This window comes from Mesocricetus auratus, unplaced genomic scaffold (assembly GCF_017639785.1).
Source record: "Mesocricetus auratus isolate SY011 unplaced genomic scaffold, BCM_Maur_2.0 Super-Scaffold_15014, whole genome shotgun sequence".
NCBI lineage: Eukaryota > Metazoa > Chordata > Mammalia > Rodentia > Cricetidae > Mesocricetus > Mesocricetus auratus.
The window spans coordinates 34,763,559-34,779,493 of record NW_024429186.1 but is presented as its reverse complement, the minus strand read 5'-3'; the positions used below and the strand labels follow the sequence as shown (position 1 = coordinate 34,779,493).

At 43.5% G+C, this 15,935-nt stretch overlaps 1 protein-coding gene across 8 annotated transcripts in view; it reads left to right on the top strand.

The window, feature by feature from the left end:
• Sipa1l1 (signal induced proliferation associated 1 like 1) overlaps positions 1-15,935 on the top strand; it is a 284,590-nt gene that overhangs the window by 83,764 nt on the left and 184,891 nt on the right. For all 8 annotated transcript variants that reach the window (XM_040742801.1, XM_040742806.1, XM_040742805.1 and 5 more), the window contains one exon: positions 10,406-10,474. The gene's annotated coding sequence lies outside the window, so the exon portion shown is untranslated. The remainder of the gene's footprint in view (positions 1-10,405; positions 10,475-15,935) is intronic.

Genomic DNA, 15,935 nt, shown 5'->3' with positions numbered 1-15,935 from the left:
AGGATAATTCCCATTTGCTGGGAGGGGATCTGAGAAGGGTTGGAAAGAAAGGGCAATCACATATATGTCTTGTCCCCTTAGAGTAGTAGGTCTCAACCTTCTTAATGCTGCTACCCTCATGTTGTGGTGACCTCCAACCACAAAATTATTTTCAATGCTACTTCATAACTGTAATTTTGCTAATGTTATGAGTCTTAATGTAAATATTTTTGGAGATAGAAGGTTGCCAAAGGGGTGATAACCCACAGGTTGAGAAATGCTACCTTAGAGCCTTTGCTCTTGTAACCAGTGTAAGATCATGAAAAAAATTAAAAGGAAATGTGTGGTTAATGGTGGTAGGTGAATTAATGAGGTGGTGGCAACTGCAAGGCCAGGTGACCTTCCCAAGGGACACCTCATAAGCCAGGTAAGGGAACTCAGCCATGGTGGAGGTAATAGTCTGTCCATTCATAGGCATTTGCAGATTAACCATTATTATTTTAAGGGAATCTTTTAGAGTAAACAACACTTGGACAACTACTGTCCTTTGTTTTTAGCCTCAGAACTCTATCTTCTCTGACTTTTATTTGTCAGGTAGTCTTGCAGAATGTCTGCCTGGGCTGTGCAGGTGACCTCAAAGGAGGAGCTAACCATAGAGAGAGTTATTCATTGATCCCTGGGACTTGCAACAGAGAGGAGAGCTGTGAATGGGGAGGCCTGTGGTTTGGGAGTCAGCCCTGAATGACGTGCATTAATTGCTTCTTCAATGTAAAAACACACCCTTGCCTTAAAGGGAATAAGAAAGTTTATTCTGGAGCCAAATATTAGTGATTGTGGCCCGGGGACACAGATTTAGGTGACCCTTAAACACTGTGTTCTGATATGGTAAGAGTTTCATGTAGTTTTTGTCATAGTAGAACAAAGAGAGCTATACACCAAGGCCTTTTTCATTTATGTGGGTGGAAATAGTAGACAGGCCTGTCTCAGATTCTATCTGATGACATTCTTAGGCTCTTGGTTGATGGAAGCTAGGGGTCTGTTGTTACATTCCAGAAGGGTTTACCTAATAGTCACAAGAATGCTAGGTCAAACACTGGGGGTAGACAAGATGACTGTTTTGTGGACTAAGAGCCCAAGATAATTTTGACTCCTATCTTTTCGTAGTCATTTAATGAGCTTGGTAGTGTGTGTAACAGAGGTGTGGTCTTTTTGTTACTTTCTGGGAATTGGTTTACCCTTCTGTTTGTTCTTTTGCTGTGAAATAGATGCAGTTTTTCAAAGGTGAATGAGGAGAAAGTTGAGGTTCCTGATGTATCTTCTCCGCCCAGCTCATCCAAGCAAGGTCAGGCTTTTGTTAACATTGAGATTTGAGCTCATGAATTAAATGATGCCCAGAACCCCAGGTCTTATATGGTTAATTCTATTTCCTTAAGTTGTTCAGGCCTAACTATTATGGTAGAATAGAGATGTGTGTGATGTGTGTCTTCAAAGCTCATGCTATCTCTGTATGTAGGGTCACCCTGTGGGAACTCAGCAGAGATACTAGGAAATGCCCAGAGAGGTGGTCCTTGAGTTAGGCACAGCAAGAGAGATGAACCTTGGGGTTATAGAGCAATGTTAGTGGCACTTTGTGAATAGAAGCTATGTGAGGAAGGACAGGACTGCCACGTAGAGTGTTCAGCTCAGGGTGTCTGCAGGGATGGCATGTGAAGGGCACAGAAAGAAATAGGTGAGCTGTTAGGCAGAACTTTGCCCTGCTGAAGAATTTACATCTGCTTTCTGTAGATGCTGAGAAACTTTGGCTGGTGTTGGGATTGATAATCTTTTTACTTTATACTTTTTAAAGGTATGGACAAAGAAAGTTAAGATTCACGCTAGTTGTAGTTGTGCAGCCTTTAATCAAAGTGTGTGGGATGCAGAGGCAAGAGAATCTCTGTGAGTTCAAGGCAATGTGGCCTACATAGTGAGGGCAAAACAAAAAGAAAAGGAAATGCAATAGTAAATTAATACTTATACCAGGCAGTGGTGGCACACATCTTTAACCCTAGCATTCAGGAGGCAGAGGAAGGCAGATCTCTGAGTTGGAGGCCAGTCTGGTCTACAGAGTGAGTTCCAGGATAGCCAGGCCTACCAGGAGAAACTAAAAGAAGAGAAAGTTAAGATTCAGTATTAAAGAAAAATTAAATTAGGTTTGCTCTCTAGTAAACATCGGTATACCTGTTTGTTTTGTGGGCTAAAATTCTGATTGTATAATTCTGATTGAAATCTTGTCGGAATGGTGATCAGGACAAATAGAAATACAAGATGGTTAGGAATCCATTGGAATCCTGATTTGCATATCCAGTCCTGTATGGTGGTTATTTGTGAGTTGGCTTAAGATCTGAAGTCCACAAAGGAAGTCTTCCTCATGAGACCCATGATTATCCAGCCCATTTAGGTGGGACCCTGTGTGGCCTTCTTAATTCCAAAAAAGAGCCAGTTCTGGTCACACTTGTTGGTGACTGACCTCTTTCCTGTATTATTGCCCAGAAAATCCCAAGGGTCTTGGTTGAACCTTTAGCCATGTAAGTGTTTATAAAAATACAACCTCTGCTTGCTGTTTAGGTAGGATTTATGATGCCTTACCAAGGAAATAAAAACCAAATCCATTAGCACCAAAGTGAGGAGAAAGTTTGTTGACAACTATCTAGCACTGGTTTTGAAGCATATTGTCTAGTTGAGCCTCGAAGTAGTATGGTAGAAAGGCACAGACTTAAGGGGGACTGCTGCAGTCAGATGCTCCAGATTCTAGCCGTCTTGTTCATCACTGTATGCTGAGGCTCTGGTCCCTGGGGCCCAGTGAGTACCAAGTGAGCGCTTTCTGGAGGGATGGATGAGGGCCAAGTCTCAGGCGGTTGTGGTTGCTTCTATTGTCTCCTAGGAGTAGCTGTTGTAGTGGGTGGAAAGGCTGGCTGAGCTGCTTCTTGGGTTTTAGTCAGTCATGATTTTACAATGTCTTGGTCAGATAGCCTGTTTCAAATGACAGTGGCAGTCTACAGGTACTCTTCAGTTCTTTTTAGACCAAACAACCAAATAGAACCAGAGTAACTGGAAACCATCATATCTCATCGATCGGCTTAAAACATGCAAAGCACGTAGTATAACATCCTCTTCTTTTCTGCTCTCAAAAGGGTCAGGATCCCAAATTAACATACCTCCTTCTTAGCCAAGATTTCAGTTGCTTGACTCAAAGCCCAGAGGAGAGATGAAAATCCAAGGAGGTTTGCCAAAGTAAGGAGTAGCAATGAAATTTCTTTCCTGGCAGTTTGGAATTTTTCTAATTCCAGTAATCAATTATGAAAAAGTATTATTTTGTTAACATTTAGTAAAGAGTTTTAATAAGTGGATACATTTTATATAAATATTAAGTTTTTTTTCCTTGACGGACAAATGGGAACATTTGAAGAAATGATTTTCTGGCCCTCATAGAGCCTGCACTCATGTGTCTCTCACGTGCTTTGAAACCAGTGCAGTGGATCAAAGTGTGTTGATCTAGAAGCTCTGGGTGCTGCTTAAGTTGGGGCCAGGTCTTATTAGAGTATGAACATACCAGAGTTCCTGAATTAAGCTCCCCACATTTGATTTAGACTGTTAAGATACTCCACTGTCCTTCTCTCTTTCAAAGTATAGAGCTTTTTACTGTTTTGTTTTACTATGTTAGCATTTATTTAAACATCATTACCCCAAATCTTCTATTCCATTCATGTATTTATTTATGTAGCATTTATTTATTTATTTAGTGTGTGTGTGTGTGCCAAGGGAATGTGAACTTACAGGAATTGTTTTTCTTTTTCACCATGTGAGTTGCAGGGATCCAACTCAGGTTGTTACACTTGGTGGCAAATGTTGAGCCTTCTTGCTGGTTCTCAGTTCCACTTTTGTAAGTTTTAGTCTACTATCCAGTCTGAAGGAGGCAGTTGATAATATACAGATAAGACCTTGGTATACTAGGTAGCCTTTTGTTGTTGTTTTGTATTTTTTTTTAAAGGTTTATTACATATACAGTGTTCTGCCTACATGCCAGAAGAGGGCACCAGATTGAATTGTAGATGGTTGTGAGCCACCATGTGGTTGCTGGGAATTGAACTCAGGACCTCTGGAAGAACAGTCAGTGCTCTTAACCTCTGAGCCATCCCTCCAGCCCCTGTTGTTTTGTATTTTTATATCGATGTATTTTCTTAGACTAACCATGAATTTTGAGATCTGTGAATTAAGTCACTTAAATAATGTCATCTTTTCATGTTTATAGTTCTTCTCAGTCTTCCTTATGGGTGAACTATATATTGAAATTGGCTTTCAGTTGGGATCCATTTGTCAAGTTGAAGGGGGGGACATTCCATGTAATTAATGAGACAAGTTACTCAGTAAGTCACTTGGGAAACAGTGATCTGCTTGTGGGAGCCCTCCCTCAGTACTCTGAGTACCCTGTAAGCTTGTTGGGAAGAATAGCTTTTACTTTGTAGAGTGGAGACTTTGGAGACCCAACTGAACTTGAAATTTCAAAGAAAATGTATGTGTAGCCATAGTTACATCAGCCCTTTTCTTAGGAGAAATGTAAGTCTGTTAGAGAAGACAGTAGAATACCATGTTCTTTCACTAGAGATCTGATTCTATCCTCTTGTTCTAGAACACTGGTCTGTGGATACCGTGACTACTGCAGGAGAGAGCAGAGCTAGAGTTTTACATGTTCTCTTTGGGCCATAAGAGAACACATGAAATGCACACAGTAGTTATCAATTCTGTCCACTCTGTTCTTATAGAATCATCAGAACAGGGTGAATAGACATTTGTCAGGGTTAGATGTTCAAACCGCTCACTTCCAGGCTCTCGAACCTTGGACTCTAGTTTCTGTCTCTACTTAGTGCATTAGCTGGTGGTGCCTCATGTTTCTGAAAGTGATACCCGTTGCCACCTGTTAGGTACCCAGAATCTTTATAGAGTGGAGCTACTGTCCTCAGCTCTCATGGACACAGAGACAACTGATTTCCTTCAATGGAGCCAGGATAAGGTAATTCTCATCAAAGTAGCATTCATCCTGAGAAAGACGGTGTGACATTCAGCCCTTTCCTTAGGACTGTAGGGCCGTTTGAAATCAGAGCAGCTTTAGAAGAAAGAAGCACAAAGTATCTTGTCTTCTGGTTGGTCATGAGACAGGAGATGGATATCCATCGGAGTTCCCAGCACCTGGGACTGTCTCCCAGTCGTGGTTCCCAGGTCCTATTTCCTTTGCTTTTTCCCTCATCTTGGGAGTTTGGATGACACTATTCTTTGCAAATAGTTTGTGACTTTGAGAACAAAACCATCCTCTTCCTTGCTTTGGTTTTGGGGATTAGCATTGCCATGGGGCACCTTCAGGAGGGGAGCTTAGCCGCTGCCTTGATTGTACTGATGGGCATGGTTGGTCATCTTTATTTAGTAAACTGAAAACCAAGGAGTTAAGTCCTTTTAACTTTGGTTGTCTGCGGGTGGAAGAGCCACTGCTCTGTTACCATTGTGACTTCTGAATCCCTAACTCTGTAGAGATTCTCAGTTGCCTGACCCTGGGTTAGTGTAGGATTACAAGGAGCATTCCCCCTAGAGACCTAAGGAAGCGCTGTGGTTCTGTATTCATATAAAATGGCTACTCAGGGTGAAACTCAATCCTCTTTCTTCCTTGGGAATCTTATTTTGAAACTAAGTTTGATTTCGTCTTGCACAATTTCTGTGTTCTCAGATGTGATTTGGGAGAGACTGGGCCCGCTCTCTACTTCCTTGCGATGGGATCTCACCCTAACCAGCTGCCTGCTGTTCGGCTTGACTGGCAGGCCTGAGAGCTCCTTGGAGCCCACTGGTCTCCTGCTCTGGCACTAGGGTTATAAGTGCACGGCATCATGTTCAGCTTTTTATGTTGGTCCTGGGGATCCCACCTCAGATCCTCATGCTCACACAGAAGCACTTTCCCCACCAAAGCGTCTTCTGTGGCCGTGGTTAACGATTAAAGGGCCTGTGTGCTATCAGTGTTCAGTGTCAGTATTGCTAAACACTTCTTAGTTAATCACAAAACACTTGGGTTTTCACACTCAGGGTATAAAGATCTCCAACGGTTTTTTTTTTTAAAGTATAACAGTTAATAGATTTTTCTTATTTGAAATGTTGCCAGAAAATGCATCCTCTCTTCCTGTTACTGTAGTCATTGTGTCAAACAAAATCAGCACTACATGTTTTATAGAACGCAGCAGACTCAGCAGCTGAGAGGCGCTGCTTTGCTGGGCCTGTTTGTTTTAAAGGGATTTGTTCTTGTGGGTGGCAAGACAAGTAACAGAAGCTAGTTTTGTTTTGTTCTTTTATGTGTATGGGTGTTTTGCCTGCATGTATGTATGTCTCTATGTGTTAGGTATGTCCCCTGTCTGAAGAGGTCAAAAGGGGGGCATTGGATCTGGAACTGAAGGTACAGCCAATTGTGAGTTGCCATGTGGAACCCAGGTCCTCTGGAAGAGCAGGCAGTGCTCTTAACCACTGAGCCTTCTCTCTAGTCCCACAAGCTGCTTTTACCTAACTCGGGGAAGGGAACAAAGAGGTACCGTTCTCACTGCTGTTACTTAGTGCTTTTCTGTGCTTGCTTGTGTTTTCTAATAGTGAGGCTGGGATCTCTGGTCTTTCTGCTTTTTATGTGTAGTTGCATTTCTGAATATTTTCTATCTTTTAAATAATTTTTGGAATGCCATTTCAAATTACTTTGTAACACTACATCTCGCTTTAGACTGATTTGTCTGATGTGTCATAGATAGAGCTTCTTTGTATTTATTTTGCGTGTGCATTTAATAGGGATGCTTGATTATTTTCTCAGGGTATTTGCCTCAAAGAAGAGTTACCGGGTCAGACTGCTGGGATGACTTCTGCTTCTTCCCATCCCCTCTTGGTTCACGGGGGTAAAGCTATTACCTTTTCCTCCTATTCCTTTGAAAAGCCATCTCCGAGAGCACACTGACACTACTGAATTAAGTGACTCTGTGGAAGAGGAGGGATTGTTTGGCTCAGAAAATCTCCCAGGATAGTCGGTGGTGGTCTGTGATCTTAACAACACTAACCAGAAGCCTGAAGCTGTAAAGGCCTGAATGGAAAGATTACCTTTTGTTGACTGCTGTGTTGGCATTGCAGCAAAAGGATGCCATAGAAAAGAATGTAGAAGTCGCTTTATTCAGTGCTCAGATCTGGACCAAAGTCATATGTGTTCTGTTCTATTTGCTGTGCTTTGCGGCCTGGGGAGAGGAGTGGTGATGGCCTCGGAGTTTCCAGCTGGGTTTGAGCTGCATTTAAAAATGGTGGCAAGTACCTCACTCAAGCTTCTCATGAATTCTGCCAGCTTGGCAGCCCAGCTTTGGCGTTCAGTGTCATTGCGTAATAGTTTTTTTTTGTGTGTGTGTGTGTGTGATTTCACTTCTTACCTAGCAACTGTGGGGATTTGCGGCAGCATGCACTGTTGTTGGTTTCTTTGTTAGTGTGTCATGTGGAGTATTCATTTTTTACATCCCATAGTTACTGGGCTTAAGGCTCATTATTGCAAGTTCTCATTTTCCCCAGGTTTGTGGTGTTCCTCTGTCTAGTGACAACACGTGACATAGTGTTGTCTCCCTAAGGTACTTTGCTGTTACACGCAGGATCCCTTTGAGGGACGGGGTGAGCAGGCGGGCTCTCTCCTTACGGATGACGTGACTGTGGACTCAGTTACCTATGTCTCCCCTACCCTCTGTGCTTTTTACATTGCACCTTTGTTGTTCTCACTGTCAACCAGAGATTGTCACTCAGGTGCCATGGACCACTCAATCTTCTGAGATCTCGATGTGTGTTAACTGTTACCTGGTCCTGTGGCTTGGTGCTGTTCTCTTAGAGAGGGTGATAATTTCCTGGAGGCCTGTGGTGTATCAAAGGGTGACTGAGGCTCCTACATGAAATTCTTATGTAAAGTTCCAGGCACATACTAAGCTTCCAGCTGCTGACAAGTGATGTCTATGAAGAACACGGCTCTCCTAAAGGGAGGAAGGGAGAGTCTATTCTTACACTAACTCCGAGTATCTGTGGTTCAGGATGTTGAGTCAGGTCACCCAGAATAAAGTGTTCCAACATGGAAACAGTGCCATAGAGTTCATATAGCCACAGAACAGAAGCAATCCATAAATCCAGACACTTTTTCAAGTGAACTGGTAGAAACATCAGGTGGGTGGGTCCCAGCAAGCAGGGATGCTTCTATTCCAGGCCTCATATGCTACCTAATGGCATTTTCAGCTTTTGATTCATAGAAGCTAGTAGTCTGTTAGTACCTTCAAACAGTCTTATGTGATAGTCATAGGATGTTTTGTAAGACCAAGAGTGAATGGTTGTTAGGAGCACCAAAAAACAGACCAAGGAAATTTGACTCTGGATCTGCAACATTCCAACTCTCTACAGTCGGTTGAAATCAGTCACTCAGCCTTGTAGAATCTTTACTATAGGTGTGGCTTTTTCTGGGAACTTCAGTTCACAGTGATTATAATGATTATAGCACAGGTCTAGTTATAATTTATGTTTGTACATTGCTCATTGTTACTCTGTGAGCTCATTGAAGGAAGTGGCTGTGTTACTAGTTGACGTTCAGGCTGGGTGTGGACTTGCGTTGAATGCAGTCATCTCCTGGGGTTTGGGGTTGGATATCAGCTACTCTGTGATTATTGCCTGGCTAATCAAGTCAGCTGCCTCACCTGTGACTCCTGCCCCTCCCCCTCGTGCTGGTATCATCATCACACCTTACCCGTCATGTCAGTCACGTCACGTTACATGTCACGTCAGTCACGTCACATCACATGCCACGTCACATCACATGTCACGTCACGTCACATTGGGGCTCGTGGTCCTTTGAGGCACTGGCTTTTTTCAGACGTGTTGCTGTGACACAGGAATCCTGTGTTCCAAATGCCCTCAGATCCATAGAACATTCTAAAATTCTAAAATGGGTTGGAAGACTTGATTTGGGGAGATTGAAGGTGTTTTTGCTCTAGAAGTTCTGTTTCTGTCCATCAGTAGCCAAGTCCTTCCTAATAACCTGTATTTAAAATGTAATTGTTAACGAAAGGCAGTGCAGGCAACTGCTTCCCTCAGGTGTTTGGGTTGGGGTCAGGCTGAGTGTTCACCAGACTGTTGCTGGAACCAGATAGTGCTGGTTGGTACAGAGCAACCTTGTCCTTCCTGTGGCTGAAGTCAGAGGGACCCTGAACTACGGGGTGCACACAGAACAAGACTGTGTAGAAGGATGGAGCTGAAAACTGTGATCCCTTCCCTGTCCTGGCTCCAGCAAGTGCAGCAGGGGGGGGGTGCACTTAGAGGGGAGAGTGACACAGCACAGGAGTACTTAATATACCACAGGGTCAGATGTCTGGAGCCATGTGGAGATGAAAGGGAAGGAGTGGGCATCTCCAGAAGCACAACTGTTCAGTCAGAACAACTGAGGGCTGCAGTCACTCCCTGAAGCGACTGTATGCATGTGGCATGGGGTCCTGGGCATTATGTAGGATGAAAAAGGGGAGCTTTGGAGATGGACGATTCTACCTGGAGGTCAGTTCCCTGCAGTCTGTACGTGGTAGATGCCAATGGGTCTGCTATGTTCGTCTCTTTAGCAGGAGCTTCCACAGCTGTTATTAGTCAACTTTCCTGTGGGAGCCTCTTTAGCCACCTGGGTCTTTAGGTCATTAAGCCTTCAACTAAGGACTCATCTCAACAGAGAAGACTTTAGACTGTTGAAAACTGTCCTCTGGAGAAGGTGGACTTGGAGCTGCGCTGGTAAAAAGACATTTAGCATGGTGGTAGATGCTTTCAATCCCAGTACTTGGGAGGCAGAAGCAGGCAGATCAAGTTCAAGGCAAACCTTACTGTGTATTGAGCCTCAGACCAACTTGGATGGGGAGGGAGGTGGGAGGAGGAGGAGGAGGAGGAGGAAGAGGACCTAATCTGTGTGGTTGGGGACATGCACCTGTGGGGTTTTTCTTCTTATGAATGAATCATATGCAGATCACCCAGAGAGCACAGATAAAGTGAAGTTCAGAAGAAACTTTCCACCCAAAACAAAATGGCCTGCCATAAAACCACAGTGTTGACGATTGAGACTGGACAAAGTACATGGGTGCTTTTCCCAGTGTCACCCCGGCTAGCCCCCTTCATCCGCCTTCTTCCCGTGAAGTTTCAGAATCCTCTGCTCAGAGACATGGCAGGGCCCGTCCTGGAGGCTCTTCTTGCAGCAGTCACCCTTGTTCCCATTTCATATTAGACAAGACCCACAGAGAGCCTGCTAGATCCTGCCTGGTCACTGTGCACACAGTAAGACAGACTGCCCTCCTGCCCTCCAGCCCAGGCGTTAACTCCATGTTTTTATCCTGCACAGGTACTTTTCAGATGGTTGCCCCCTACCCAGGAAACCGCTGTAGTGAAACCGCAAGAAGTCGATCTCCAGGTAGGAGGGGCCGCGGGGGCCGCTGGAGCTTCACCTGCAGGTCGTACAGTGTGCTCTTTGGCTGGATTTGCCTGTGTGTCCTTATTTGATGGAGAGAGTGATTGGCAGTCACAGCTGACCCCAAGGGGTTGTATCTGTTCTTTCTTCTCATTCCTTAGAGGTCCTGGATAGAAAGGGAAGAGCTGGCGACTGCTTGCTTAAAACCTAAGATTCTCTAGATTTCCAGTGCTGCTGAACTCTTAATTGATATGATTGTTGTTATTACATTTGCTTCTTGGATGCTGTGGATTTGGATAGTTCCAGCCCCTTATTGAGAAATTTTATGGTGACAGCCATGTCCCTAGTGGCCTGGACTTTGCTAAGCGGGATTCCTACGGATGTTGATTTCTGCAACTCATACAGGTTGTAAGCTACCGAGGTAGAATTTGAACTCACATATGTTTGCCTTAAGAGAATGCCTAAACTACTTTGTTCAGTTGTTTTTTTTCTTGTTGACCCCCTCCATTGTTAATTATGCCTCTTCTCTTCTGTAAAACAGTTGGATGCCACCCCAGTTTTAACTTGTCATGAGTCCTTTCTGTCTGTAGCATTACCTGTTGGTTCAACATCTTAGCGACTGTGGTCCAAACTCCTTCATTTACTGCTGTGTTGATGGTACTTAGGAATCATGTGTTTCTTTTCTCTTTTTACTGCTTAGGGGGAAAGAGGAAATGATTGTATTTTGCATGTGGTATCATTTCTAAGTGGCAGTTCAGTCTAAAAGCTTCCAGCAGTCCTCCAAGACAGTTGAGATACTTCTGCTGATGTGTAAAGGCAGCTCTTACATTGTGCTGTCTCACAGCCAGGGACTCCAGGACACAGGCAATGTAAGGACTAGAAACTCACCGAGGCATTCATCATGAACAACTTGCATGGGTATAACACAGTGCAGGACAGGGCAGTAGTTTAGAGGCACAGTGCTTGCCCTAGTGTATGTGTGACGCTGGGTGGGACATCCCTCATTTACTGTTGTAAGTTGTTGACATCTATATATTCACAATACAGTTCTGTCAGTTGCATGTCCTAAATACTAGAGTGGACAGCCAGCCTTGTATTATATTCTGGTCTGCCGGCACTGGTGAGGTAGAGTGGTATGTGTTATGAATCCAACTCAATAGCATGTCTAGACATGTGTAATTATGTAAAATCACAGCTAAGGAATTCTGGCTGAACAACTTTAATAATTATTGGCAACTTTGACTTTTTCTATTACTTTGTAGCCCTACAGTGTAGCCTATTATTGTAGAAGAGTTATTTTTAGACAAGACAGAATGTCTAAGATGTGTTATGACTCTAGTTTTTAAAGTAAAATCTATCTTTTATCCAAACAACCTTATGTTTCTTGGTTTGGAGAATTGAGTAAATTTGAATAAGAAATGTGCGATTAGCATTAGGGTTGAGCAGAGGCTCTTTTGACATCAGAACTGCCATCCTCAGCGAGTTTGTTCTTGGTGGATGATGACACTCTGTAAAGTGCACTCTTTAAAGATGGCTCAGACGGTGCCAGCCTCCATCTAGGCTGCATTTCTTGCCTTCTCCGGTAGTCTAGGCTGTCTGCTCTCACCTTCTGGCTCCCAGCCTTAGCTCTGCACACTAGAGAGTGGCCAGTGTCTCTTCTGTCCCCCAGTCCCCCTCACATAGGCTTTCGGAAGCCAGCAGAGGGAGCAAAGGGCATTGCATGGCTGAAGTTGTGGTTTCTGAAACGTCATGGACACAGTCTCTTCTCTTGAGACTGAGGATTTACATCTGTCCCTTCTAGTGGTTCCTTGTTTGTTTGTGTGTGGGGTGTGGGTATCTGCCTCTCTCTTTAGCACTGTCATTTGATGACACAGTTTTTAATAGGATATCTTTTTCCTTCATGGCTACTAATTTTGTGTCTTGGGAAGCCTGTTCTCTTATCCTAAATATATTCTGCTTTCTTCTGATACCCTCTTGACCTGTAGAGATCCTACAATGTTTCATTCTGGAAGCTTCATGGGTTTGGCTTTATTGTTGACAGTCCATTAAGAGCTGTTTGCATGGCATTTTGTAAGGGACGACCTGAAGCACTCTGGGAATTTGGTCCCTTTCTGATTATCAGGTTAAACATGTGTTAGGTCACAATCTATGTCTAGTGCTTTGGTTAAAACCTTCTATTGGGCGGGGGCAGGGGAAGGCCTCCTTTACCAAAACAGTGTTACTGTTGGAAACTGAGTGACCTTTTGATAACTGGGCTTTCTGTTCTAATGAAGCCAGTGGTAGAAAGTGCATATGTGCCATCAGGGAGAGGGATGCCTTATTTATGTACTCTTGTTCTGCTTAGTTGACCTGGAGGAATTGAGAAACTTAATCCAGTTTTAGGAACTGGGCAAGGTGTTGCACACTGTAACCCAGCACTTGGTTTGGAGGACTACACAGTGAGACCCTTTCTGGGGTGGTGGTGGTTGTTGAATTTGAGGAATCAAATTGATGACAGTATTTGGCATGGCCTAATTTGATTTTCCTTAATTAACTCTGTCATGGGGCAGAACGTTACTCTTTGGTTTTAGTTCCTTTGGAGGCATCTGGGCTCCTAGCACTTGTGTTTCTCCCCATGTTACATACAGTAACCAACAGGTTGACGTGGGGATCAGAGTTCTCCAGCCAGTCTTCTCAGGGCTTCTTGGTGTCCCCAGAAGTACTGAGAAACAGATAGCAAATACCATTATCCTCCAGTGCAGTTGGTTCTGAGGTGCTTTAGGGGAGAAGGGGAAGCCATGGGTATGTACAAGAATGGATGCCCAGGGCCCTTGCTATGCTGCTTGGGTATTGGAAGACAAACGAGACAGGAAGAAACCAGGGCGGCAACCAGAGTGAGCTTCTCTGTGTTACCATGCTGTGTCCACTAGGCGTCAAGGTGAAATCATTTTTATCTTTGCGTGGGAGGTCCTGCTTTGATTTTGGCTGAGCAGGTAAGTACAGTGACAGCAGTATGGATACTCAGTGACATCTCAGAGCTGGCATTGCCCATGCTGCCCACTGCCCACTGAGCAGTGTCTGAGGGAGTGACAAGGGTGCTGGGCAGTCCAAGGACCAAATAAAGCAGAGTCCTCTCTCAGGAAACATTAGCTTCAGTTGATAACTCTCAGAGAAACTGGGACAGTTCCCAGGCCAGTTCTCATTTGCTGAGATAAACAATAGCATTAGGAGAACCTGGTTGAAGGCAGAGGTAATAAATTTCACTGTTCTAATTATGTCCTCTTTGCAGGGTTATATTACATTTTGCTTATTTAACCCTACAGATGGTGCCTAGACTAGAGATTTGTATTCATTATTAACTAAATTAAATGACTTTTTAAAATAATGGTGTTTATTTAGCTTGGTGTTCACCACTACTTTTGAGGAACATGGGTATTTATAGTCTCAAGCATGTTGGCCTTTTTTTCTTTAAGAGGATTTTTTTGCACGTGCATATGCGTGCACACGTATGTGTGTGTGTGTGTCTGTCTGTCTGTCTATGTGGATTGGTGTAGTCCTTGGAGCCCTTGAAATTAGAGTTGTTGGTGATTGTGAGCTGTCTGATTTGAGTTCACATCCTGCAAGAGCAGCAAATGCTCTTAAACACTGAGCCCTCTCTCTGGCCTCTGACCAGTTAGTTTATAGTGAACTATTTTATATTGTTCACAAGAACTAAATTTAGTAGCCTTTTCTTAATTTGGTTGCTCAGTGAATATTATTTTTTATTTCTCTAGCTCTCCATGCTGGGGAATAGAATCAGGGTTCCACACATGCTAAACACCGTATCACTGCGGCATAGTCCTAGACCCCATATTTTGATAATAGTCTTGTCTTTTATTGCATTATCTACAGGAACACTTTCTTGACTTTCGGGGACAATTGTAATTGTCACATGAAATGAACGGTTCTCGTTCATTGCTATTTGTGTCTCCATTTAGGCCAGCATTAATTTCTGTTGCTGGTTGATCCCTTTAACCAAGGTTGTAAAGATGTAGGCATTTACAAAATGTACTGCAGGGTGCTCTGCATTGGCCAAGTGAGTTTTGACAACTGCTTTTTATAGGTAAAGAACGCTCTTGTGGGTGTAACTGTCAGGTCATTCGAATCAAGCAATATTATCTTAACTGTCTGTTAATGTGTAGTAAGGAGTTAGGCAGCATTAATCATTTGCTGTTTGTTTGATCAGATGATGGAGCCGACTTTTTTGTGTATAAAAGAGTTGATGTTGTCTTGTTTAATGCAAAGAGCAGATGCACTTCCTATTAAAAACATGCAAAGCCCAAATCTAAATAGTCTAGAAGCATAGTAAAATACTGTGGTTTTGTGTGTGCATGTGTGATTTTATAAAAGTGAGTTGTAGTTTTCAGTAAATGTATGTGATGGCTGCTACCGGTTGACAACTGAAACTTGGCCCTTTTTCAAGTGCATCATATAATGCTGAGTGGGGGGTCGTGGTGTGTGTTCATTAAAGCTTTGTGTATAACTGACACCTCGATCTATGGGTGCAGATCTTGCCCTCACCAGCTTTCTGACCTTGGCAAATTGCTTAACACTGCTGTATCTCATCTGCAAAATTGGTAATGACTGAGCAGTATGTGGCTAATAACTGAAGGTCAGTATATAGGAAATGCTGAAAACAGTGCCTACCATGTATGTCAGATGAGTAATACTGAAGTAGGTAGGTGTGTTACGTGTGTCACAGAGATTCTCTTGTAATCAGTTTCTATTCTCTTTAAATGCATCTGTGATATTTGCAAGATGATTTTCACAATGAGTGCTGCTCTAGGTTCTGGGGGAATGGTTTCTCTTGGAAAGCGTGAACTTTTTTTTTTAAAGCACCCGGATCATATGAACAAAATGGAGGTGTTACAGCAATGTCGAAGTAGAGAGTCCCCAAGTCTTCTGCAGTGCAAGCATGGCAGATGAAATAAATGCTGCTGTGCTGTAAAGTCCCACCACGGGCACTTCCAGCTTTGCATCTCTAAGAACCAGTGTCTTTCTGAAGCTGTGTGTTGTTTCACATAAGCTGTGTGTGGTTTCAGTGGCAGGGCTGCTGATTCACTTTAGATGAACTCAGCACTCTGTTTTCATCGGAAGCTGTTCCCCTGTTCTTGAGGCTAAGTGTTCTATCCTTGCGTCTTGGTCAGTTCTCTTCACTATGCCTTGTGTACTTGCTGATTCTGATTTGTTTTGCAAAATCCCACCCTTCACCTCCACCTCTCTCAGACTTTACCCCTTCCTCAAGTCCACTAAGTTACGTCCCACAACCTTTTGTAGCCACATGAACCCAAACCAGGCTGACGATAGCACTTGGTTACTTCTCAGCCATAGGGATGGGTTCAGTCTGCACACAATGTTTGTGCAAGCTCTAAGTGCCAATACTGCCTCCTTTTTCTTGTGTTATTACTCACTGTCTAGTCTTCCTGTCTCCCTCCCAGAGGGCTCG